This window comes from Aythya marila, assembly GCF_965140915.1.
Source record: "Aythya marila genome assembly, chromosome: 9".
Taxonomy (NCBI): Eukaryota; Metazoa; Chordata; class Aves; order Anseriformes; family Anatidae; genus Aythya; species Aythya marila.
Window position 1 is genome coordinate 8433217 of NC_139050.1, and position 24142 is coordinate 8457358.

Consider the following 24142-nt stretch of genomic DNA (forward strand, 5'->3'; position numbering starts at 1 on the left):
TTTTAACATTTCAGTCTCTGTAAAGCTCTCATTTCAAAGTCCACCACCTCAAAAATCAAATGAACGGACTTGCATTGGCTTCCCTTCCCATCCCAGTCAGTCAATATCCAAATCCCACCAGGAGCATTTCCAAAACTGAGCTTCCACTTGACCACAGGCCCGAACACTAACAAAACATATATAAGGAGACACATCACAGTGGAAAAAACCTGCGAGTTCACGAACACCAGCAGTTTCACCAGCCCAACACTGACACATCTGGTGACTACATAGGAAACTTCTGCAAATCTGCAGTGGGCTGAGTGTACTCTCAGTGCGAGACCTCACTAAACAGCTGCAGGGAACCAATTAATCCACAGCACGTTTGGGTTTATAAATGTCCTCTGATAGACATTATTCTATCTATGTCAGCCCTACGGAAAGTAAAGCCAAACCCTGTTATACAGCACTACCTGTCCTCTTATGTGTTACCTCATCTAAGCAGCCACCTCCAGCTCCCATCCTATGTAATAAAAGGGGGCACGTCAGTGGCAGGAGAACTTAGCCCAGGTAGCACAAAGGGCCAGTGTAGGAACCGTGCTGAGGCACAAACACCTTGAGAGTTACACACGTCCAACAGAAAATTTCTGGCATGGAAAAACACTGCCAACAGAAAACATGTCAGATGGCCTTCGGGTGTTTCTGCCTTCTTGTGTTTCTGCCTTCATGCCTCTTCTACAAAGCCACATTTTCCAGTGAAACCATTTCACACAAACTGCCTCCCGGCACACCCAGGGAGGCAGGCATGCATGCAGACCATGCCTCAAGTCAAGGCACTAGTGCCAACTCCCTCCTTGGACAAGTTGCTGAAAGCAAGCCATGCTAAGCTGTGACTTATTAGAAGCTACCAACTACCGAATACTACCTGTTGGACAAAACAGTAGGTCTTCAGCTCAGGTCATTGTTGGCTGTTGGCAGATTTTCGGCCAGGAGTCAAAGCAGGATATACCAAAACACAACGGTTGTGTGACACATGGAAGAGTTCAAGAAACACCTGAAAGAAAGAAAAAAAAAAAGAAAAAAACTATTATGGAAGAACCTCATGGCTCTGGAGATCAACACAAATTCCTCAGCTAAGCACAGCAGTCCCATAAAAACTGTTAGCCAAGCATGGAATGCTCAGCGGAGAAAATATTACTAACACACTGGCTTTTTAAAAGCTTAAACACCCACTCAGAATGAGTGGTTCAAACTTTGCTCACCACTCATCTTCCCTATTAGTCGGAAATCTAGCCTCAGCCAAAGTGGGAGCCTGCTCATAGGCTATCTGCTCCCACCAGACTGACAGCCTTCTCGACGGATGCTGCTTCCAGGTGTGGATACGCAATGAACATTGCACAGGGACAAAGAAATAATATTAAAAAAAAAAAAAAAAGAAAAAGGTAACTTTTCCTGGGGAAATATCTTGCTGCCTGCTGTGATTCATGCACTCCTCAAAAGCAATGGCATAGAAGACTCCCTGCTTTTTCAAAGCAAGTAAGAGCAAGTAGTGTGAAAGATTACTTTACTGCATAATACTTTATCCACAGGTCCTCACAGAACACTGTCCAGAAGAATGTATTTTAGACTTCACAGCTTCACTCCACTGAGGAAACACAGCAAGAGAAGATTTCACACAGTGTGATGCATTTCAAGAAGTAAATTGCTTCTGCAGGAACACTGAGTCAGTAGAATACCCTGTAAGCTAAATTACAAATGCTCCAGTTCATAGGATTAGGTCCTAAATTAGTCATGTATCTCAGTGCTGACTACTTTTAAGTCTATTAATCATCCTGACTTGTCACAGTGCAGCCCACAATTAAAAGGCATTCTTCTACCCCCACTTCGTAAACCATGAAACAAATAAACAAACAGGTAAATAAATCAAGAAGCACAAGTAATTCTAGTTTTCATTGCCATAATTTCCTCTACCCTGACAGACCACCTGGTTTTTCATTTGCCTGAGAAGCAAGCGCTAGAAAGGCACGCTGAGGTCTTTTTGGTCGGCAGCATTTTGGAGGCAGAGCTCCAGCAAATAGGGAAGGAGCGTGTGTGCAGGGAGGAGATAAGAAACCTCACTGCAGCCTCTCTTACAAGCGGCTTATAAAAGGTTCCCCATGCTGCTCGCAGCTCCTTTTCTGTCGTGGTCACTGCAGGATGCTTCGCCCCCTCTTTGCTGCTCTGCACTGACCTGCAGTGCTTCGGAGCGGGTGCGGGCAGGGGCTGGCAGCGCGGCAGAGGCAGGGTGCTGCACGAGGCACTGCACCGCTGAGTCAGCCTCCAGCCTGCCCCGGGCTCTGCGAGCAGCCCTAATGTAGACAGCAGTGCTTTCAAAATCTATATATAGAGAAACAGAAACACCAAAATAGAGCCGTCTTGTCTCAGTTCAGCGCGAAGCTCCAAGACGCCTCCCTCTGAACACACGTCACACAGCCCCACACCCTGACTCTGTTCTACGTCTTTACACATGATGAGGGGCTGACTTCCACGAAACTTCAGGCTTCCAGATCGCAGCCACAGCAGGCATGTTTCAGTACTGTCAGCTTTTGTTTCCCATGGCTAGGATCACCCAGAGGAGCAGCAAGTTCATCTCGACGAGTGATCTTATGGGAAGTCCAAGCTCAGTGCAAGTTCCTGCTGGGATGCCTCTCCTGATGCCCTGCAGCAGGAGATGCTGAACAAGTCGCAGCACCTCTTCTTCCCAGGCCACACAAAGGAACGTGGAAAACTCAGTTCAGCACTTCATAGGGTGCAACCCCACCTCGATAAGTGCAATGGAAACAGTTACTCTGCTTTGATTTGTAAGCTGGCAGAGTCTTTTTTGCCAAGAGGGAAGACAACTTATTTTCTGGGCAGGCTGGGATAGCACCCGAGTGGTGCTCTCCTCCAAGACCTGCAGGTAAGTCATTTGTGAGCACTTCTGTGTCAGTGTGCTTTGCACAAGTGTGCTTCGTTGGAGGTGACAGTCTGGCTCTGCATCAGCTCCGCTATCAGCGGACAGGCGAGCTCCACGCAGCCAGCTCTTGAGGGCTAAATTTTAGCCCTCTGCAGAGAGCAAATAAGCAATGCTGCATCGTCAAGGCAGGCAGGGAATTACATCATAACCTGCACTCCTTTATTTAACTTTTATGTTCAAGTACCTTACTGAACTCAGGTCTTAACACATGAAGTGTCAGAACGCTGCCTCCTGCGTTCTCTCAGCCTGGAGGCTCACGTCCTGATGCAGCCCACCAGCCGAGGTCACGGTGGTTTTGTCTGCCGAGTGGTAGGAAAGAACAGCTGCCTTAGTCGGGCAAAGAACAGCTGGCAATCCACACTTCCACGACCTACAGCAGATCTGCCCTAGAAGTGCTTATGATGGTGGCTTCGCTGTGTTAAGACAAAAAGCCTGGCAAGCTCTCACCTGTTTTTTACAGCGACCAGAAGCAGATATATATGGAAACCATGCAACTATGGGCAAACATGTGAATATGCTTCTCTCCCAGATATACACCCAGCTTCCAGAAATGTTTAGGGTTGCAGCTGTATCATCGGCCATACTAACGCCCACCCTACACAGATTTGTTTGCCTGATCTTGAGCCCCCTCCCGCGTGCAGAACAGCTGGGGGTGATGCAGCCTGCAGTGCTGCTCTGTGCAGGGACATCCCCTCCTCTCTCCGGCTCAGAGCAGCCAACCCAACTGCTCCCCAGCACACCTCCTGCCTTCACCCATGGCTGCGTGCCTCTCAACTCCCTCCTTTTTCTGCTTGGTGTTCTTCCAAGCTGCACCCTGCTTGACTCACTCTCCCCTTGCACTGCCTCTCCACACCTCTGGCCATCCCAGCCGACTCCCTCAGCACCCCCTGCATGTCACCAATGTCCTTGGGCACAGGCCCAGGGCACTGGCACGCTCAGCTCAGGCCGTGTGGCCCCACAGCCAGGCTGCTTTGCTCTCCTTCCACAACTTCCTCTGCTTCTATTTCCTTTATGGCTGGTCTCTAAGCCCCAAGCTCTGCGCTGTCTGCGAGAAGTTCACAGTGTGTTGCAAGCATAACTCAGAGAGCTGCCCCCATCACACAGAGGTCAGGAACAGAATAAACCCAAGGAGCTCTATTGCACCTCTGCTACCACAAACATCCCTTGCCCTGTCACCTGGGATCTCCAGCTCGCTCTGCAGCTTCCCGGTTTTTCCTCTAGTCTTAGCAGTCCCCTGTGGACAAAGCAAGCCGTGCTTACAACCTTGCTGTTCCTCTCCTCTTCAGATCATTTATTGCTGCTGAACTGCAGAGATCTGGGAGTGAATCCTTGCAGGAGTCCTGTGGTGCTGTGAAATCTGACCGCTTGGCTTCCTACCAACCAAGCAGTTACTAATCCAGGACAGGAACTTTCTTATCCCTTGACAGCTTAGGTTTTTTTCTGAGGCTCTTGGTGAGCAATCTCATCAGAAACTTGAAAACTCAAGTTCCCTTCCCTCTCTACAGGCTTGCAAACTTAAAATGAAAAAAGAGGAAAGAGGCAAATAGATTTGAAACGTCCTCTTCTGCAAACCGAGGATGAGACTTCTCCATTACATATTCTTACATATACTAGAGCTGCCAACTGTCGTTATTTTTTTTTTTTTAATTTGTTTACTGGTCTGAAACAATGGATCTCACCACAGTCCCTTTGAAATGTCTCATCCTGTTTGTTACCTCCCATTTTTCCGGGTCAGGGACCCAGTGAACAGGCTGCTGCAACTCAGGATTTCCACATTTCAGCCCCTTAGAAATGCTGGTGCAGACAAGTTGTTTCAAAGTATTCAGCAGCCATGTCAATAACACCTTCAATTTAAAAGACAGCTCCAGAGGTGTGGCCTCTGGGGATGGGACAAGCAGGGAACATCACCTGCCCTACCATGCTTCTCTTTGCTACCTCCATTTATATACCAGTATCATTTGCCAGTAGTTTTCTTGCCTCTGATGTACCTGCAAAAACCTTATACTTTAGCAAGTTGTTCCTCAGTCTTTTTTGGATATACAACATTTAAATTTCTTTCCAGATTTCCTTCACTTATGCGTGGCTTATTTCCATCTGTACCCACAACTCTACCATGACTGAATACAAGGCAGTAAAGCTTTACTTCCCAGATCTTGCTAGATGATTTTTGAGTGTTTTCTTGCCCCCCACAAGAATATTTTACACTGCAACTACACCTTTTAGCTTGTGTTCATTTTCTGTAAATTCTCAGTGCTGTGCCTTCCCTCCACCAGCAGCCTCTGCAAGGAGCCTGTGAAGGAACAGTGCCCAGCAGCATGAGCTCACATCGAAGTGTGTAAAAAGAAGAGGATACCTGAAGGGGGAAGACACAGAGCTGCAGGGCACGAATCCCTCCATTCAAATTAAAGTGATATTCCCAGGGAAACAGAGGGAAAAAAAAATCCTATTACTGTCCTGGGGAATTAAAAAAAAAAAAAAAAAAAAAAAAAGGAAGAATTATCAAGAATCTTTATAGCTGTAAACAAACTATGACTGTGCCATTTTGCAGTGGAAGAAACTGTACTTTTCACAGACTCAGTACATCAGGGTGAGAGCCGATAACACGTTTATTAAAGCTAAAGTTAAAGCTAAAGGTCTGCCCCTGCAGAGCTGGGTTTCAGAAACTCTCTAACACTCTGTGTAGCCTGGCCTGTTAATCCAGCTGCATGGATTTCAATTCGACGAACAGAGAAGACTTACTTCTCAGCAGTTCCTTGCTGTTTTTTTTTTCCTCATAACAGGAGCGGTGTGCCCCGCAGCACTGGGGTGCAGCTTCCAGAGATGGGAGCCCTGCTGCTATCACGCTTCCAGAGCATGTGTGTACAGGGGCTATCTTCAGTCCTGAAGTACCAAGAGAGGAAGGAAGGAGTTAGCACAGCTGTACAGTACGGCTACGCCAACATAATGGCTAGTGACAGTACCAGGGACAGTCCTGACCCCTTGCCCCTTCTGAGACCTCAGCACGTGCAGAGGGAGGATCTTCAGCTGACAAGCGCCTGCTGTGTATAGGAGAATAATACTCAAAATGGCTCAGCCACAGGGTTATTATCAGCCCAGGAGGCTCTGGCAGCATGTCCTGCTCAGATGGGGGGGCATACTGCCAGAGCTCCCCTGCTCTCCTGATGGGGAATCACTTCCAAGGACCTGGAAGCACTGGCAATACTTGCTCCGGGGGGGGTGGAGGGGGGGAAGTTTTTAGAGGTCAGTGTAAAACAGAAGTCATCTCATGATGGGCACATTCCCATGAGAGTTTATTGCAAGCAGCACTGCCCTTTAAGACTTCTCCTGCAGAAAAGCCTCACTCTGTAGTAAGAGATCTGGAGAACATTGCTGGTAACAAGCTTTTCAATTTCTAAAATTGCCTGTTTCATGTTCAAACTGAAGAACAAAAGAGAAAACACATTATACCATGCATGTACAGTACTGATTCCCAAAAGCAGTGCTTGTCTCATACCTGTGCCCCACTAGTATCATGACTTTACTAGTGAGGTTTTCATCATCTAAAATTATTTTTAATTAATTAAATTTATTCTAATTAAATTATTTTATTTATTTATTTAAGCTTTATCATAACAATTGCCACACTGAAGCCAACAGTAAAAATTCCTGAGCTATAAAAGCTAGGGTGTGAGCACTCATTTAGGACTATTTACTTTATATTATGACTTCAGATCAAACAAATTACTTCCTCATTTTCTCCTCTCTTCTCCAGTAATGTGTTTCTCCAGGGTGTTTATCTTTCAAAATGAGAGGGCAGCAATTCTTTATTTTAAATTAGCAGCATGTGGCAGGTCAACACTTAATGCCTCTGCAAATATCTTCGCACACCAAGACACCTAACCGGTATTCCATGGCCCCAGGACAACAAACACATTTTGTGTCAGCCAGAGCCCCTCAGGATAATACTTCTGTGACGCCAGCCTTTTCCAGGTGGGCATGATATCTTTCCATCTCTTCAAGGACAATGCAATCACTCTTTAGAACTTGCTCAGAAAAGAACCTAGTTCAATGCCAACTAAGAGATTGGAATCAACTTGCACAACTGCACATCCACTGCCTGCTGTTTGGCCCAGCAGCAATACTCAGCTTTGGTTCTTCTTTTCATACACAGAGCTGGCACCCACCACAGCGCTCCATCACACCAACCTCACCGGAGCACAGAACTGAAATGGCAATTCTGAAGCCACTGGTTTCAGAAAGCACTTATCAAAAGTCCCTGCATGGCAAGCAAAAGATTTCTCGCAATGTTTAAAATAAATCATTTTTTATCACTACAAAACCCATAATTCTATAATGTAATAGAGACATAAAGGTGGCAAGAGCATTCCTCAAGAAGTATCAGGCGCTGAGAACAAAAGGCACACCACGACCACAGCAAACAATACTAGAATGGACACCCATTACAGCCCATCAGAACATGCGATTTTCAGAGAATTTGTAAAAAGAAATTATTTAACAAGAGTTTCAATTAATTCTCAAAATCAAAGTAGTTCTTTCCCATGCAAGGAAACTGAATAATGGAATATAAAGAGGAAGATCAAAATTACAGACAACTAATTCTTCTGTCCCTGACAAAATCAGAAGAGGAGAAAACCACATTACAATAGTCAAATGTTTTTCCATAACCCCATAACGCTTGCTTTTGTTCCCCCCAACCAGTGTTAAGCAAGCTAAGCTGATACCTCTTCCAGTCACGTATCAGCAGGCCATGAGGGCTGAAAGTGCCCTGGTCAAGTGGTTATCACCAAGCACAAGCTACTGGGGAAACCCATGTCCAGGTTAAGAGTCATGCTGTAAGAGAGAAGCCCACATAACAGATATGTAGGAATCTATATATCAAAACATCCTGAATATTGTTCACTGTTGAAGCAGCAGCCAGGATCTCTGAAGCCAAAATATTTGCAGTAGAAGATAGCAAACGTGTTTTGCCAAGGCACATCCACGAGTCACGTCCCCTCGCAGCGAGCTCATGGCCTATCCGGGCTTCAGATGTGAACAGCAGCAAGCACAGCTCTACCTTGGTTTTGACCCCCAGCTACTATTTCAAAAACAAATTACAGGCTGATAGTGTTGTGATGGACCCAGCTTTAAAACTGTGTTTGTGAGATTTAATAAACGCTTGAGCATTTCTTGCAGCTTTCACAAAGCAGAGCAGACACGCAGAAGAGAAAGCTGGTCCACGTGCGAAAAAGAACAAACTTCAAGGACTTGTTTGTTAAAATCCAGTCTGAGTTACTGGTAACTGGTCAATAGACCTCCTGGTACATTGTTTAAAATGTATCTACCTTCAGTAAGCCCATAGGAAAGTCACCGGGGAAGTGACCTTGCCTGATTGAGACTCAATTTTATAAATCTCATGAAATATAAACATTTAGCATAAATCTGGGCATCTAGGTATGTTTAAAGGCATTTAAGGAACTTAAAACACTCCTCCTGCTCAAAGTTTCACATATGTATTTATAAGAACAGAAAATATTACTGAAACTTCCCTGATGAACACTTAACTTAAAATCTCCTCACAGTTTGCTTTCCTCAACCCCCCCCCAAACAGACACATACAAGGGTACCGTCCACCCAAAAACCAACGGCCATGCCCCCAGCTGAAGGATCCAGCACCACAAAGGCTCTGTAGGAGCATACAGATGCCTCCTGGCCCTATGTGCCATTACTGCTCCTCCTTGGGATGTGGGGCCCGGCACCACGTGGCGAGCAGAGAGCACTCGATGGATACCACCTAGCTGGAGATTTCCCCTTTTTATTTCCTCACAGTATACCATGACAGCATCCCAGTGAAGGACTGCTGTGCCTATGGGCAGGGTATAAAGTGATCTAAGTGCAGTATGTTAATTACAGAGGATTAACACAGTTGCTGGAGGGAAAAAAACACTACCCTTGTGATACTGAAGTGTGTTTAATTAAAGTTTACTGAGGCCAAAAGGGCAATAAAGACTGTTGTAGTGTCTCTCAAGCCTATTTAATAACACCTACTGTTCCAACTGTTATCAGCCTGCTTTTTCCTAGCAGAAAAAACAGGTACAAAGTCCAGAAAACTCAGAGAAACCTCCAGCCTCCACCAGGCCCCATGCCACCCCACAGCTGCCGCCATAGGGCCTGTGGACACGAACGACTTGGTCACTGCCCCAGCAGCAGTGGTTCCCAAGCTCTGCCAGGTGTCATTCTGCTTCCCCATGCCCTGGCAAGTGGTGGCCCATCTCCCCAGGGTCCACGTGGCCCCAGGGGACAGATGCAGGCACTCAGGCAGTGGGCAGCAGACCCTGAGGGCAGGCGGCGTGGCAGCCATGGGCCGGAGACAGGCTGAGCGCAGGGCATGCCGCCGAGCCAGCTGCACGAAATGGAGACCGGGGCTGCTGAACAAACAGAAACAAAAGCGAAACAACAACAAATCTCAGCACAAATGTGTTTTTCATCACAGCCAGGTGGTGGCTTGCAGGCATGGAGGAAGCGTTTTAGACAGCTAAATCCAACAGAAACACGGGTTGCTCCCTGAAGCGGTAAAGGAGGCCGCAGACATTTTATCTCCTCTGCGCAGCATTGGTTCTGGCACTGGCTATAGCACAACACATTTCAGCAGGCTGTAAGCTCTTCTATGACCTAAAGAAAAATGGAAGGTGCTCACCTTCTTCATTGGGAGGAAGGATGAGGTACTGAGGGAAGATGTAGCCAAAAATGTGACTCCAGCACAGCTAAACAAGGTCATATAGCTCCTGGAAGCAGGCTCCACGAGCACGCAGCTCTCCTCCCTTCCCCTTGTTGCCACCTGGCCATGAAGAAGCCAGATTTCTTCTTCTGCGAAGGAAGTGGCTTCAGGAAAGGCCAACCTCAACTGGAACGCAAGGAACCCGGACTGAAGTAAGCACCAAGCATTGCCATCTCCAGTTACAACACTCACTTCGCTCCTCACCCTCACCATGCTTTCTGAACGTAACTGCTAAAAATTGAGCAATTTCCTAGTCATAGCAGCTGGAGGATTCTGAATGTTGTTTGCCCTGAGATGAGCACACACCTGACAGCATTAATTCACAATTTGTGCCCCAAGGGAAAGCCACACTTATCTGTACTGCATTTTTTCCTTTTGTAACATCACGAATTGGTTCTGTTTCAATACTGCGTTAACATCTCGCTGCATCAGTCAGTTCTGTCCTCAGGTCAGCCATTTCACAGCACTGCCAAGACTGACTTCATCTTTGCTGAGTGAATCCTGAAGGGAAGCTCACAACATCACCTGTGAGGCATATAGGAGAGGGTGTACCTTGTGAGTCCTGCTGGAGTCCTGCGGCCATGAACTGCAGTAAGCCAAGCAACCGGTGTATCTGCAGGGAGTTAGACTGTTCCTGGAAATCTTCTTCTCATTGGGTTCCACTTGACTCGAGCCCTGCCTAATCCAAAACTGTTTCCCAAAACGAATGGGAGCACAGCAAGTATGAGGTGATCAGCAGATGACCTTCAGTGGTGTATTCACAATCCAAAGGAGCACACTGCAGCAGATGCCCCAGACCTCACTGCGAATCCAATCCATGATGCAACACTCGTTCAGGAACCCTAATCACAAAATCCATGCAATTATTTAAAGAAGTATGTCAATAACCCAAACAGAGGAGGCCAAAATGCATCAATGAGGCTTCCACCATCCTTAAGAAAAGAGTCTGAACGTCAGCATCAAATGCTCAACATTCAGCTGAACCAAACTTTCACAAACCACAGAGAATGTGCAGAATACTGCAAAACTTATCTCTTAGATTAGATCGTGCGGCATACGCTACATACAGTTACCTCTTGCAGCAAAACGTCTAGATGGGCTGCACAGATAAGCAGACGTGCCAAAATGATCTCTATCTCTGAAGCAGACTTCTCCGCTTATGTGCAGACGAGGAACTCAGATTTCCTTCACCCGCAAGCAAAATCCAGTTGAGCTGTGGTATGTGACAGGCTCCTACAGCCAGCAGCAGGCAGGTGACTCACAGGAAGTCTGCAGCGTTTGACACCGCGCCTGGCTGCTTTCAAGCAAGAACTGCTGTTTTCACACGGCTGTCATCTCACACACAACAACATCCCACACGGGGCTAGAGCCTGGAAGGGTGATCTTACACCACCTCCAGCACCTGCCTGATTCATTTGAGACATGGCAAGTCCTTCTTGTTGCTTAACATCAGACCTAACCTCCCAAGTGGAAAGCACTGGGCTTAAAGTTCATAAAACTTTAAACAAGGCTGACTTTTGATCTAGCTCAGATCAAGCTTTAGGTTAAAGTTACTCATTTATTTTATTTAAACAAACCTGCCTGCTTTTACTCAGTTTTAAGGGACAACCAGTATCCCCATTTACCTGTTGAGGACAGGCAGTCACCAGGCATGGAAAAAGCAGGAATTCTAGACCAGAACTAGAGGTGACCCTTCATCTCCACTATCCTCAGTCCTCCAGGTAAGGGAATCCTCCCCAGTGGTGTATCCCCCTCTCCTTCCCACGATTTTCCCTCCTCCAGTTCCTCAGAACATGATCCAGGCTTCTACCACAACACGTCCAAGCTTGCAAAGGGATCTGGAAGTACACAGTGGCCATTCTGGGGTCTCCTGGCAAATCTCTGGGTGCACGACTGGTTTTCAACACATGGAGAACCAAATGTTGACTCTAATCACAGTCTGCTGCAGTTTGGGCACAAGCACAACAGTAATCTGAACATACAGATGCACAGATCTGCCTGTGCCATATCCATTACTTGAGTCCATCTCTTTATCATCCCACTCCCCTGCGAGCACACAGATGCCTTTCCCATCCTCAGGCAATCACAGCAGCAGACCCTCAGCAAAACTGGCTGTGAATCCCCAAAACCAGGTACCCTAGTTAGTTCATCCCCTCTCATTTAGAAGGCTGTGCATCACTCCAATATGAGAGCAAAGAAGAGCCAGAAAAAAGCCTAGCAATGTCCTCTCAAACTATCTTGGGATTCTTAATTTGCATTTCAGTAGTCTTTTTTTTCCCCTCTCCAAGAACAAGGTCAATTCAGCTAATTTCCTTCTGCTTCCACTGATATCATACAATCACAGAATGGCCTGAGTTGGAAGGGACCCCAAAGATCGCCCAGTTCCAACCCCCTGCCATAGGCAGGGACACCACCCACTAGATCAGGTTGGCCAAGACCGCATCCAGACTGGCCTTGGACGCCTCCAGGGATGGGGCATCTACAGCTTCTCTGGGCAGCCTGTGTCAGTGCCTCACCACCTTTACAGTGAAGAATTTCCTCCTAATCTCTAAATCTATTTTCTTTTAGTTTAAGACTATTCCCCTTTGTCCTATCATTATCTACCCGGGTAAAGAGTCCTTCTCCATCCTTTCTGTAAGTCCCCTCTAAGTACTGAAAGGGCACAATGAGGTCACCGCAGAGTCTTTTCTTCTGGAGGCTGAACACCCCCAGCTCTCTCAGCCTATCTTTGTAGGAGAGGTGCTCCAGCCCTTGATCATCTTTGTGGCCCTCCTCTGGACCCGCTCTAACAGCCCCACATCCTCCTTCTGCTGGGGGCCCCAGACCTGGATGCAGTGCTCCAGGTGGTGCCTCACCAGGGCAGAGCAGAGGGGGACAATCCCTTCCCTCCACCCGCTGGCTACTTTTGCTGCAGCCCAGGACACAGGTGCCCTTCTGGGCTCACAGTGCATGCTGCTGGCTTGTCTCAAGCCATTTGTCCACCTGAACAGGATGTATCACAAATATATATACTCACATACTTCTGTTCTTATATTCCCCTCCTATTTTTGAATTAGGAAATAATGTATTCAGGACGCAGTAAGAAATTGATGTAGCTGAAATAAAAGCTTTTCAGAAAGCTGTCCAACATGCAGAGAGGCCACGGTTTTATGTAAGTAAGTCATGTAAGTACTTCTGCAAGTCATCTTTTCTAAATTCTTCCTCCTCCTTAAGTGTTAAACATAGAAATCACTAGTGAAACAAAAGCAATACTTTTAAGAATACTGTCTGAAGTCTGTTAAGATGATAAGCCTGCTTCAGCTTTTACATTCCTCTCACCCTGGGTCACATATAAAGCCTAAACTGCACCCCTAAAAAAGCCTACGCCTCTGTAAGGCTTTACCTGTAGCAGATATCAAACAGTGGAGCACCCGTGCTGCAGCAATGAGAATACTCGGGGCTAACCTCACATGCCCTTTCTGAGGGGGCTTTAAAAGCTCCCCAACTACCCCAACACCAGCACAACAGGCAAAGCCAACACACTGTGGTGCTCCTTCCTCCACTGCTCCAAAACCTCACATCCCTGGGGTTCTGCTTGGAGACCACGCAGTACTCACACACACGAGCTGCACAGCAACCTTCGGCAGACCAAGCTGGCTTTCCTCAGACCACAGCTGCTTCTGGATTCTCATACCTGTCCTCAGCTGGCTCGCTCACAGCAGACCACCTGAGCAAGAGGTGAGAAGACAAGCACTCATGGAGATCTCTGCAGGTTTGCAGCCAAAAGAGGCGACGATGTAGGTAAGAGAAAGGAAGCGGGACGGAGTTCCCCACACGCTCACCTCAAGGCGCTGGGTCACCTGAACCCTTTGACTCTGCGAGGGCTCTGCTGTTTTGAGGAGATGGAAGTACGGCGTTCAGCACAATCTAACCAAACACTTGCTCGAGCAACAAGCACAGAGGCGCTGGTGGTTTACGCTTAACGAAACCACTTCTCTGACTGCCGCTGTTTTTAAGAGAGCTATTTTTAAAGAGACCGAGGATGCACAACCCCTGCCAGAGCTGCTCCTGACAGCAGCCGGGAGGCCCTCCCCAAACCAGTGCAGTGCTGCTGAAGGAGCTCCCACCACACAGCTGCTTCTGCCATACGTGACCTGTGTGGAACCAGCAGCTTTCCTACCATAACTGCATCTCCAGCACTCCTCTTCTTCCTGGGAAACCTTTCCTAAGGCCCTTCACTCTCCTTTCAGCACTGGCTCTGCATGAGGGGATGCTCAAATTTCTGTGGCCTTTCCCCAGGGTGAAGCAGTGTGCAGTCACCTCCTGCCTCAGTGGGACCCTCATGTCCGTCTCCAGAGCTCCTCCTCCCCTCCATGAACCTTCCTTCTTGAAAGTCCTTCTCTTATCTGCTTTTTGTTTGTTTTTGTCAGCTTTCCTCCCATCTCTCCCAGACCCCCAGTGTGCAGTGACTGTTCTGGGCTCCTGTCCTCTGCTCACCAAGATGCTGTGAGTTTCAGAGCCCACATACGACTCCTGTGGAAGCTTCACATCAGAAGCAATGCCTGAGCTGGTCATCTTCTGCACCAGGAGCTGGCAACAGAAGTAGCTCCAGCAACTGCACCCGCAAACCTGAACAGAAGGTGAGCAAGACACCTGCTTGCCTTGACTGGAACAGAGTACAACCCTAACCCAAGCCAAGAGCACCATCCTGCTTACATATGTACAGCTTCACAACCACTTGTCGTTAAGAGCGCAAATATTCACACACACACCCCTGTAAAATCAAATATAAACACCCCCAGGTATATTTACACGTAGGTATGTGTACAAGCATTCTTTTAAACCCTGATATTGCATAGTGCTAACCAACAGCAATTACTCCAGAATAATATACACAGAAGTGAATAAGCCGGGGACTGCAGCACGGACCTCATAAACATAAGCCAGCAGAAGCCCTGAACAGGCAGAAGAAGGCTGGCACCAGGAGACACAGAGCCACAAGCACAAATGACCAGCTCCCAATCCAGAAAGCTGCCCAAAACCGATAGCAACCGTGGAGCCACCCTAAAGGAAAACCACCCAGGTGGGCTGGCACTGTGCTTCAGAATCAAGTGTTCATAATTAATAGAATTAATTACTCCGTTATCTTACACAATGCTTAATTACTCTGCTATCTTGCACAATACTTCACGCATCCCCTTTAGAGGAAACTATTTTAGTACCGGGTCCAAGACAGTGCTGAGTGTGCTCAACCAGCCTGGACACCCACGCTGCAGAACTGCTGCTGCTGAAGAGGCAGCACAATGAGCCTCCCGTCGTCCTTGTGCGTGGCCGTGCTCCTCCCATCTGTCACCCAGGCCCCAAGTACCAGGGGGACACGGTTCCCAAAACCCCATTTAGTAAAAGGTTTGGGTGTGACTGTCCAACAGACCAACTTCTCAGCGCTTCAAAAGGAGATAAAGACTTTGTCCTACCAAGGTAGGTTAAGAGAATGAATATCTCTGGATTAAAAGCAAAAATTGTGCTTGAGAGGTCAGCTTGGCCTTAGATTTCTGCTGTCTTAAAGACTGGCATCCAGCCGAGGCTAAAGTAACACTGGCTGGTGCAAACTTACACTTCACATGGGCTCACAGAGCTGCTCCGTGCTGCCACACCTTCCCAGGGAGTACGAGTCCCACTCCTGCAAGATACACAGCGCTCCGAGATCCTGTTATCTCAGCAGCAAGCCCAAGGTCACACTGTGAGTCACTTCTTTGCCTGATGAGCAGAGGATTCTCATCAAGGAACATGGGAGAAAAACAAACAAAACCCCTTGTTTCCACACACACACACACAAAAATAAAAGTTTTTACATAGGCAACACTCCATGGCTGACCTGCTTGATCCTCTATTCTATACTGAAATCCTCTCACCAGAAGCTGTTTGTGGCTCAGTTTCCTTCTTTCCCCAGGAAAACAACAGCTGCCAAGGATGTCCAGGGCAACGTGCCGTGCCTCTTCTCTCTTCCACTCACCTGTCTCCAGCAGCGCATTCCCACTCCTGCTGGTGCTGGCAGGGTCCAGTACCCCTGGGTCTCGAGGCACTACAGCAGCAGCCGCTCCCTGCCCTCAGCCCACAGGCAGGAGGTTGCTGAGCCGCTCCGCCACGGCTGGGGCTCTCCAGTTTGCAATGCTAAAGGTAATACAACACTGGGAAGTGTTCCCTGGCCAGAAGGGAAGAGAGGGGGGTGCGTTTTCCATATTAAAGATTCAGGTTTTAAGCAGCGGAGGGACGACTACCACGTTTCCAGCGGTGGAGGAAATGGGGAAGGGACAGAGGCCACTGCTGCCTGGCATTCCTGATGCCAGGAAGCTAAGGATTAAAAAAAGCAACTGTACAATGAAATCCTCTCAAACCCTCTTCACACATGAAAATGGGCCTAAGTCCAAAACCCATACTTGCAATCACTGCTAAAAATCTCCCCTGCTGAGTTTGCTTTCCTCTGGTCTCCCATGTGCAGAAGGCGGTGTTAAACGGGGAACGTGACAAAGCAGAGGTCTGCATTCACCTTGGGGCTCCTGGTACCACCACCTTCCCAGTCAGGTTACCCAAAACCTTGCTGTGCCCAACCGAAACACTGAACTGGGCACCAAAGAGTAGCCCATTCACACACTTATTAGACTAATCTGGCCCCACACTAAAGCACAAAGCACTGGGAACATTCCATAGGCAGCACAGCTAATCATCCAGGGAGACAGCTAATGAATGCTTGCAGTGCTGTGATAAGGGACAGGATGTCAGGGAAGAGCGATGAAGAGGGCAAAAAAGTAGGGGCACCACCAGTGAAAGCATGGAAATCTCCAGGGATGTTGAGCAGAGGTTGTCTGTGAACCCATCCAGCTAATTACTCTAACCCAGTGCCACCAGCAATATCCCCAAGGGGTTTCTGGGGAAAGAAACCAAAGCGAGCCCCAGCACACATCTCATTTTAGTTTTATGCAAGTCAGAATGCAACCGCATCTCAGGCATTTATCTCTGGAGCTTAGCCAGTACGTATCAACATTTACAAGAGCTCCCCCCAGAAGCAGAACAAACATTTTTTGCTTTACAGAAAGTATAGGGGAGGTGCAAGAGGAAGAGCAGAGAGCCCTCCCAGTTCTCTTCACACCCCTCTCAACTTCGCATGCAACTCAAGACAGCCCCTCCACAGACAGCAATGCCTTCATATATACGTGCCTTTACCATGCTGACAGCAGCCATGCTCTTGCTGCCAGGCCTGCAAAAGCAAAAAGAGGCACAGGGAAGGGAAGAGAGGCACGGCTGTTACCTTCATCTCCAGGTTCCTTCACTGTCCACAGCAGCTTTTGCAAAACCCTTCCAGTCACAGCGGGGTGGCCAGGTGAGGTCCAGGCGAGCTGCTGCCACATCCAAGCTGTGCATGCAGTTCTTCATGCCCACATCTCACCTCGAGTTGAGTTTTCTGGCCTAGGAAAGAAATGAAGGATGCAATGTGAGACAGCCGTATCGGTCATACAGACTGCTGGCCCTGGGACCACAGTGGGCAGCCAGGACACACAAGGCACACCTGCAGCAACAAGCGACCATGCGGAGCCTTGGCCAGAAATACAAAAAAGCCTTTTCAGAGTTCATTTCTCTAACCTCTCCCCTATTTCTACAAGAAACTAGGAGTAACTACAACACGTGTCCTAAAATCCTCTTAAATAAGATATTCATCACAAGACTGCTTAGCAAGTCGGTGCACACAACCCGCACAAAAAGCACCGCCTCCCATAATTACCCTGCCCCAGGCAAGTTTCCAGCCTGTGTGCATGGCATGGCACGGGTCTGCCCCACATGTCCTGCAGCTCTGCTCCCTGCTGTCGGGAACCCAAGTACCCACAGGTTACAGAGATCCCGACACGCTGATATCCTGCACCACAGCCACCTCTAACCCCAAGGACCCCAGGCCCGCGGCACCCAGCCCTGCCAGGAGCAGAAAGCTCAGCAGAGGGGGCTGCAAGAGGCAGCGTGGTGCTGCACGTCCTTGCAAGCAGGCCAGAGGGCTGAGGGCGATGTTTGGTGCTAGGCCGCCAGCGCCCAGCTCTCCCCAGGGCTGGCGAGGGCTGAGGCTGCATGAGAAATAACGAAACCAAAGAGATCTTTGAGGGTTACATCAGGCCAGGGAAAGGCAGGAAGGGAAGGCAGGAAGAATGGGCTGCTAAACTTGAAAGCAAAGTTTTGTGCTTCTTCTGGCAACCGGCAGTGCTTTTGGGTGGCTGCATGTGCATGCCAGGCTAGGAAGCCCCAGCAGCAGCCACAGCAGTCACTAGGATCGCTGGTCCACGCGCTACTTCACACCATGCAGTAAGCACACCGGGCTCTGTCCCACAAGCTGTAGGCATGAGAGGGATCTGGCCACCTCGCCTTCTGATCGTGGCCTGGTATGGCCATCCCCGTGGCAACATAGGGACTGCAAGGAAATGGCCTCAGGTTGCACCAGGGAGGCTAAGATTGGGTATCAGGAAGAATTTTGTCATGGAGAGGGTGGTCGTGCATTGGAAGGGGCTGCCCAGGGAGTCCGCCCAGTCTGCCACCACAGGGAAAACGAAAAGGCGTAATTAATCTGGAGAGCATACAGGGGGGTCAGAGCCCTCTCCACCTTCTTTGACACCTCTCATGAAAAAGATTGCAGATTCGCTCAACCGCCCAGGCTAAGCTTAACAGAACAGGCAACATCAGCAAACCTCCTGCTCCTCCGCCCCAGCAGCCAGCGAGGTGAGCAGCTTCACATACCAGCTCTCTCTATGCTGCTTTGTTGGATTACAAAGTACAAGAAGAACAATATAAAGCTGGGTCAGGAGGCTACCCTCTCTCCACTCCAGCTGTAAAAATTGATGTGCAGCAACGAAGCGGTCAGCCTCACAGCCTGAGCCTGGTACACACAGCAGAGAAGCCTCAGCCCAATTCATCAGGGCTGTGCTTTCCCCCTCTGAGCAGCACGCTTCTTTCCCACCGTGCTGCCAGGACCAACCTGTCTGCAGAGCAGGGTCACCAGCACACCACCAGGAAACAGTGCAGACCACACTCTTATCACACGAGTCGCAGGCAGAAGAAAACAGGCCAGCTACATTTTTATTTTTATTTTAAATAGAGCAAATTGTGTCCCAGCCAGATGTTAATTCTCTAATAAGGCTGCAGTATTTTGCTGGGCAGAAAGCAGAAGACAGCTGTCCCCCGACCCAGGCACACGGGGCTCCTGCAAATAGGATGGAGATAGGACATCACCCCTTGGTCCTGCATTTTGTTTTTCAATGCTGCCAGAACATGTGGGTGGGGGAAAGAGAGTTTTACCAAGTTTTACCCCCCAAATGTGCGCGTGCCTATCTACAGATCAAGTATTAGCACCGCAAGAAATACCAGCAGTTATCTGATGGGAAGTCACCTTTGCAAATGCCAAGGTTAAGCAAGAACTTCAATATTAACCCCCCCCCACAACAGTGTAGAAAAAAAATCCCATCCTTAAGAGGAAAAAAAAAACAAAAACAAACCACAACAAAAACAAAAGCCAAAGGAGCCCCCAACCCAAACAAGGTAAAAAAAAAAATAAATAAGAAAAAGGAAGTGATAGCAGTAAATAAATTTATCATTAATTCTTCTTCCCTTCTTTTCACAGGTGAGAAATTATTTCTCCTCCCCAGCTGCAACATGAACAAGTGCCCGCTGGCTGCTTTGGCAGAGGAAAGCACTCTGCTGCGTTCTGGTAAAAGAAATCATGTTTGTTTATTGCTTAATTGGTACTGCTGATTCATCCCCAAATTACAATCCTTGCCACCACAACTCTTCTAAAACATAATAATCAAACCCCTGCCTGCTGGGTTAATTACGGTTAAAAAGAGAACCATTAAGCCATTACCAGGAAAGCAGCGGCTCCCTCCCGCCGGCAGCCACGCGGTGCAGGCGTGGACGCTCACCCGGCCCGGCCTCGTGCCCTTGGCTCCTGCTTACACCCCGACCCGCAGGCTGAGCCATGGAGGCACCGTGTGTGAAGCTCAGCACCGTCCAGCCGTGCTCTTGCCTGGACACGAGGCTGGCACCACAGCCAACAGAGCCCCAGGCGAGCTCCAAGCTCACAGCCCTCTGAGAGCTGCTTGTGGCTCCCGCAGGGCGCGGAGCCCCGGCAACTCGCAGGGCCAGCAGGGCAGAGAAGCTGCCTCAACGTTACAGTGAGGTACGGGGAAACCAAGCAACCTGCCCCAAACCAGAGAAAGCGGCGGGGGCAGACTCCAAGACCAGCAGCCTTGTTTTGGACCCTTTCTAAGGGTCTGAATACTCCAAGCAAATACACGTTTCTTTGGTAATGCTCAGAATACGCACAGCTACAGCTGTCAACCAACCATCTGGCAGTGACAGAAGAGCACCCCCTGCATGTTTGCAGGTGACACCAAGCCGAGCGGTGCCGTTGATCCTACCTTAGGAAGGGATGCCATCCAGAGGGACCTGGACAAGCACCAAGCTGAGCAGCAGCCTTGGAACCATGCAGTCAGAAACTGCAGCACAGATGCAAGTTGCATTAGGGCTGTGTAACTTAAACACTATCCTGCCTTCTGAGCTTGGCTTTACAACCCTTTCCTTGTCTGTTTTCTTGTCCCTTTTCTTGTCAGCCCGGGCTGCCCGCTTAACAACTCCAAAAAGACAAAATTACGCTTGACAAAACCCCTGTTACTACAAGGTACGCTGTCAGGTTTTTATTTATTTTTTTACATGGCTGATGCTACTAGAGTACTACCTGTGCTATGAAGTGGAACCTTCTTACAAATAAATTATAATACAAAATGAAGCCAAAGACATGGCCATAGGCTTGACTACCGGAGCTCCATCGCCACAGCCCGCAGTGTCTGAAGGGAGGTACCTTTGCTTGGGTTTGACACCTTCAGCTGCAGCAGCCCTTGTTCACCTTCAATTGCTTCATGAACGCTACAGGGGAAAGACTTCACACACTGACCACTGCTGGAAACAGAGAAGCAGAAGCCAGCAACTTGCAGGGAAACTACAGAAAATCAAGTTACGGATTACTGCCTTGGCCATACGCCAGGGGAAACACATGCCTTTGGAGGAGCATTGCTAGGATAGAGGAGAGAAGAAATCTCCCGCTCTTGCCACCACCTTCCCAGTGACAGAACTGGAAACCTGCCTGCCACGAGGCAGGCTTGGGCACCACTTTCTGCTCTCCACACTTCCCTCAGACAGGACACAAGGCAGCAGCAGGAAGGCAGCCAGCCCACACCACATCCTCCAGCGCAACCGTGGCCCAAGCAGGAGCTGCAGCGTGGCCAGGAAGAAAGGCAATCCATGCAAACCAGAGCTGAGGGGGTTCTGGCACCCAGAAGCAGTCTCCTCCAGGTACGACCCCAGCCGCATCCCTTTTCCGTGCCTGCCAGCTCTCCAGGAGCCCCTCGCTGTTTTCCCCAGACAAGGCGCTGCAAACAAGCAGCATATTGCAGCTTCCAGCCTGTCTGAACTCCACTTCCTTCGTCCTCCTCCCAAAACCGGTGCAGAAAGCCACAAGAAATTGGTAGAAGCTATGAAGAAAGAAGTGAGACTTTTATCAGCTCAGCTGCCCATCAGACAAGGTGCTGGAGAGGATGAGCGCTGCCCAAAAATGGCTCTGGCACATCAGCAGCTTAAGACCCAGTGTAAAACTCTGCTGAGGACAGGTATGTGCCCTGAGGCCGTGCTGTGAGCAGGAAGAGCTGTGCTACAGCCCCGGCTCTCCAGCTGGCACTGCCGCAACAGGGATGTGACCACCCCACCACAGCACCTACCTGCTGCACTGCACGTGTGGCAGGGCATGGCACGCAGAGCGCTGAAACCTTGGCCTTTCCGCAACACCTCAAAGCAAGTTAGGCTTTGGAGTCTTGTCTACATGGAGACAGATGGGAAGAGTTAAGCCAAATTAATGGCAGGCAGGAATTTTAAAAGTATGAGTTAATATGCATTAATGACCCTGGTGAGACCTCTCATTTCTAGCTCAGGTAAGCGTGGGTTTCATTCATTTTCATTCAATTCCAGCATGGACTAAACAAAATATAATTAAAGAGTGTCCAAGCAGAAACTTAACACCATTTCTGACATCAAATTTTACAGCTAATCCTTAATTGTTTTGATTTTTTTTCCCTACCTAGATGGCAAGTACGTGATTATCTATCCATCTAATTAAACAATCCATAAATATCTAATGAAATATGTATCTGATTACGCTCCCATAATAACTAGGGGAACTTCTCAACCCTAAAGCACGCATTTCATTGCAACACACCAGTGCTGTCCGTCTGAAGAAGACTGGTGCTTTGCAAAGCCGTCTGCCCAGAGATGACGACAAAGTGCAGAGCTGAACTCACCTCCGAAATCCCAGTCGAGAACTCTTTCCCTGGGGTTCAGCCAAAACCAGAGGCTGCTGAACCACAGACAGACTGGTTACACACGTGAACCTTGAACAAGAAACTTGCCCACGGTTTCCTGGGGAACACTTCTGTGGGATTTCTCCCTGGTTTTATCCTGAGAGATCAAAACCGCATCAGGAGCAGAGTTGCAGGGTTGCCATACCACCCTCACCTGCCCAGAGCAAACGCAGAACGCTAACAGGTTTCCAAAACGGAGAAAGGGAAGGCAGAAAGGGGCTTTGCCACACTTGAAAGTGAACTTGATTTTTACCTCAGGTACAGATGTGAAGGAATTCCCACAGATTTTCAAGAACACGCTCCTAACCACAACTCAAATTGATGAGCCGCATCCACAGTGCCTAAAATGTTCCCAACCAACACCCACGCTGGGTTACAGAAGAATGAAATGAAAGACAGCAAGTAGCGACTGCTGTGAAAAGTAGCAGATAAATCTAAAGACAATGAGATTCCTTCCATGCACCTCTCCCACCTCTCTTCCCCTGAGGACTTGTGGCACTTTCTGAAGTCCACACCTTGCAGCAGGCTCAGCACAGATGACCACGCACACGACACAGATGTCCACGCACACAGGGCCACTACTCAAAGCAAAGCCTTGGGCATGTTTTCAGACTCCTCAGTCCACAGGTGAACTGAGGAGTCTGAGGAGTCATTTGGCCAGACATCAGGAAAGCTATTCTTTAAAAATATGTAAAATTTAATTTGAAGAGCCAGAAAATTCCAGTGATCTCAGTCCCCAATCTATATTATGAGCAGATAGTCTGGCTAACTCATCATGCAAGCCATCCTTCAATTGAAGCGTTCTTCCAGTAATGCTCTTTCTGCTTTTCTAGCTTGGCACTCTCACATCTCTCCAAACCACCCCTTCCCAATTACATTTATATCAGTGATTCAGTTATATCAATGACGGGAGCTTGGCCTGCAGGAATTCCACTGCCTCCAACAACAAAACACATCCTTGGGACTATTCCTATATCTCTGCTCCTCATTCCTACAAGCCCAACACCATCTCTGTTCCACTTACCCTCAAGCCTGGCCTCTTCTGGTTTTTGTTTTCCTTTCCATCTTAAATCCACTTAACCACTCCTTCCTACAGCGTGTTTTTCTTTGTTTTATTTCTCCCCAAAAGCAGCTCCACTCTCCGACACTTCTCTCCACACAGCAGGAACCCCCCCAAGGAAGGACACCCTCTGGTACCATCCTCACCCTGCCTTCCCTTCCTCCTCTCTGCCACCAGACCCGAGTGCCTTTCTAGTACCCACCATTGCCATGTCTTCTCCTTCATTACACTCTGGAGCATCTTTCCTTTTTTGCTTATTTCCAGGAGTCCGTGCTTTCCTGGTCCTTGTCACAAGCACTCCTCCCAGAGCGCTGCTGGCCACCTTTCGCCCCAAAGGGTGCCAAGAGCCTGGCACCAGGAAGAAGGAGAAGTTCTCTCTTCCTCCACTGTTGCACTATTCCCAGCAAATCTGCCCACCTCCAACAGATTGCTGCCTTTGCACTGGTTAATACCAGACCCACCTCTCCACCTCCTCACACACCTGCAGACATCACCTCAGTGATGCTGAGAAGTTAGTAGCTGGAGGCCTTTATGCTCCGTGCTGCTATGTGAACATACCAGCAGAACTCCTCAAAAGTGGAAAAGCTCCCTTTGAAAGAGCCAAAGAGTAATGATACACAGTGCTGGGTCATAAAATCCTGCAGAATCAAAAAAGGGTTTTAATTTGACCTGTATTCTTTTTCTGCACCTTGACTTTCTCCTCTGGATTCTGCCCAGGTTGCGGAATTTTACCGGGGGCCACATAAACATAAATCATATTTCAACCAAACTCACGCAGACAAATCAGCACAGAGCTGGCAGAGAACAAGGTTTTGGTTTCCGCTGATGAATCTCACTTAGGAAGCGCCCAGCACCCTGACAATTCTTTATACCGAATCTCTGCTGAGGAAACAAACACTGGGTTGTGTATTAACGTTAATTATATAGGCTTACAT

At 48.5% G+C, this 24142-nt stretch overlaps 1 protein-coding gene across 8 annotated transcripts in view; it reads right to left on the reverse strand.

Annotated features, from left to right (window-relative positions):
- The window catches only part of ST6GAL1 (ST6 beta-galactoside alpha-2,6-sialyltransferase 1), a 43182-nt gene that overhangs the window by 13525 nt on the left and 5515 nt on the right, over positions 1–24142 (reverse strand). For 3 of the 8 annotated variants that reach the window (XR_014318147.1, XM_082767645.1, XM_082767642.1), the window contains exons 2-3: positions 17017–17174; positions 905–1033 (exon numbers count right to left, since the gene is read on the reverse strand). The gene's annotated coding sequence lies outside the window, so the exon portion shown is untranslated. Of the gene's footprint in view, positions 1–904; positions 1034–5713; positions 5855–15324; positions 15468–17016; positions 17175–17274; positions 17293–21511; positions 21609–24142 lie in introns of those variants that run through there. The other 5 variants (XM_082767648.1, XM_082767643.1, XM_082767647.1 and 2 more) reach the window with 4 other exon arrangements.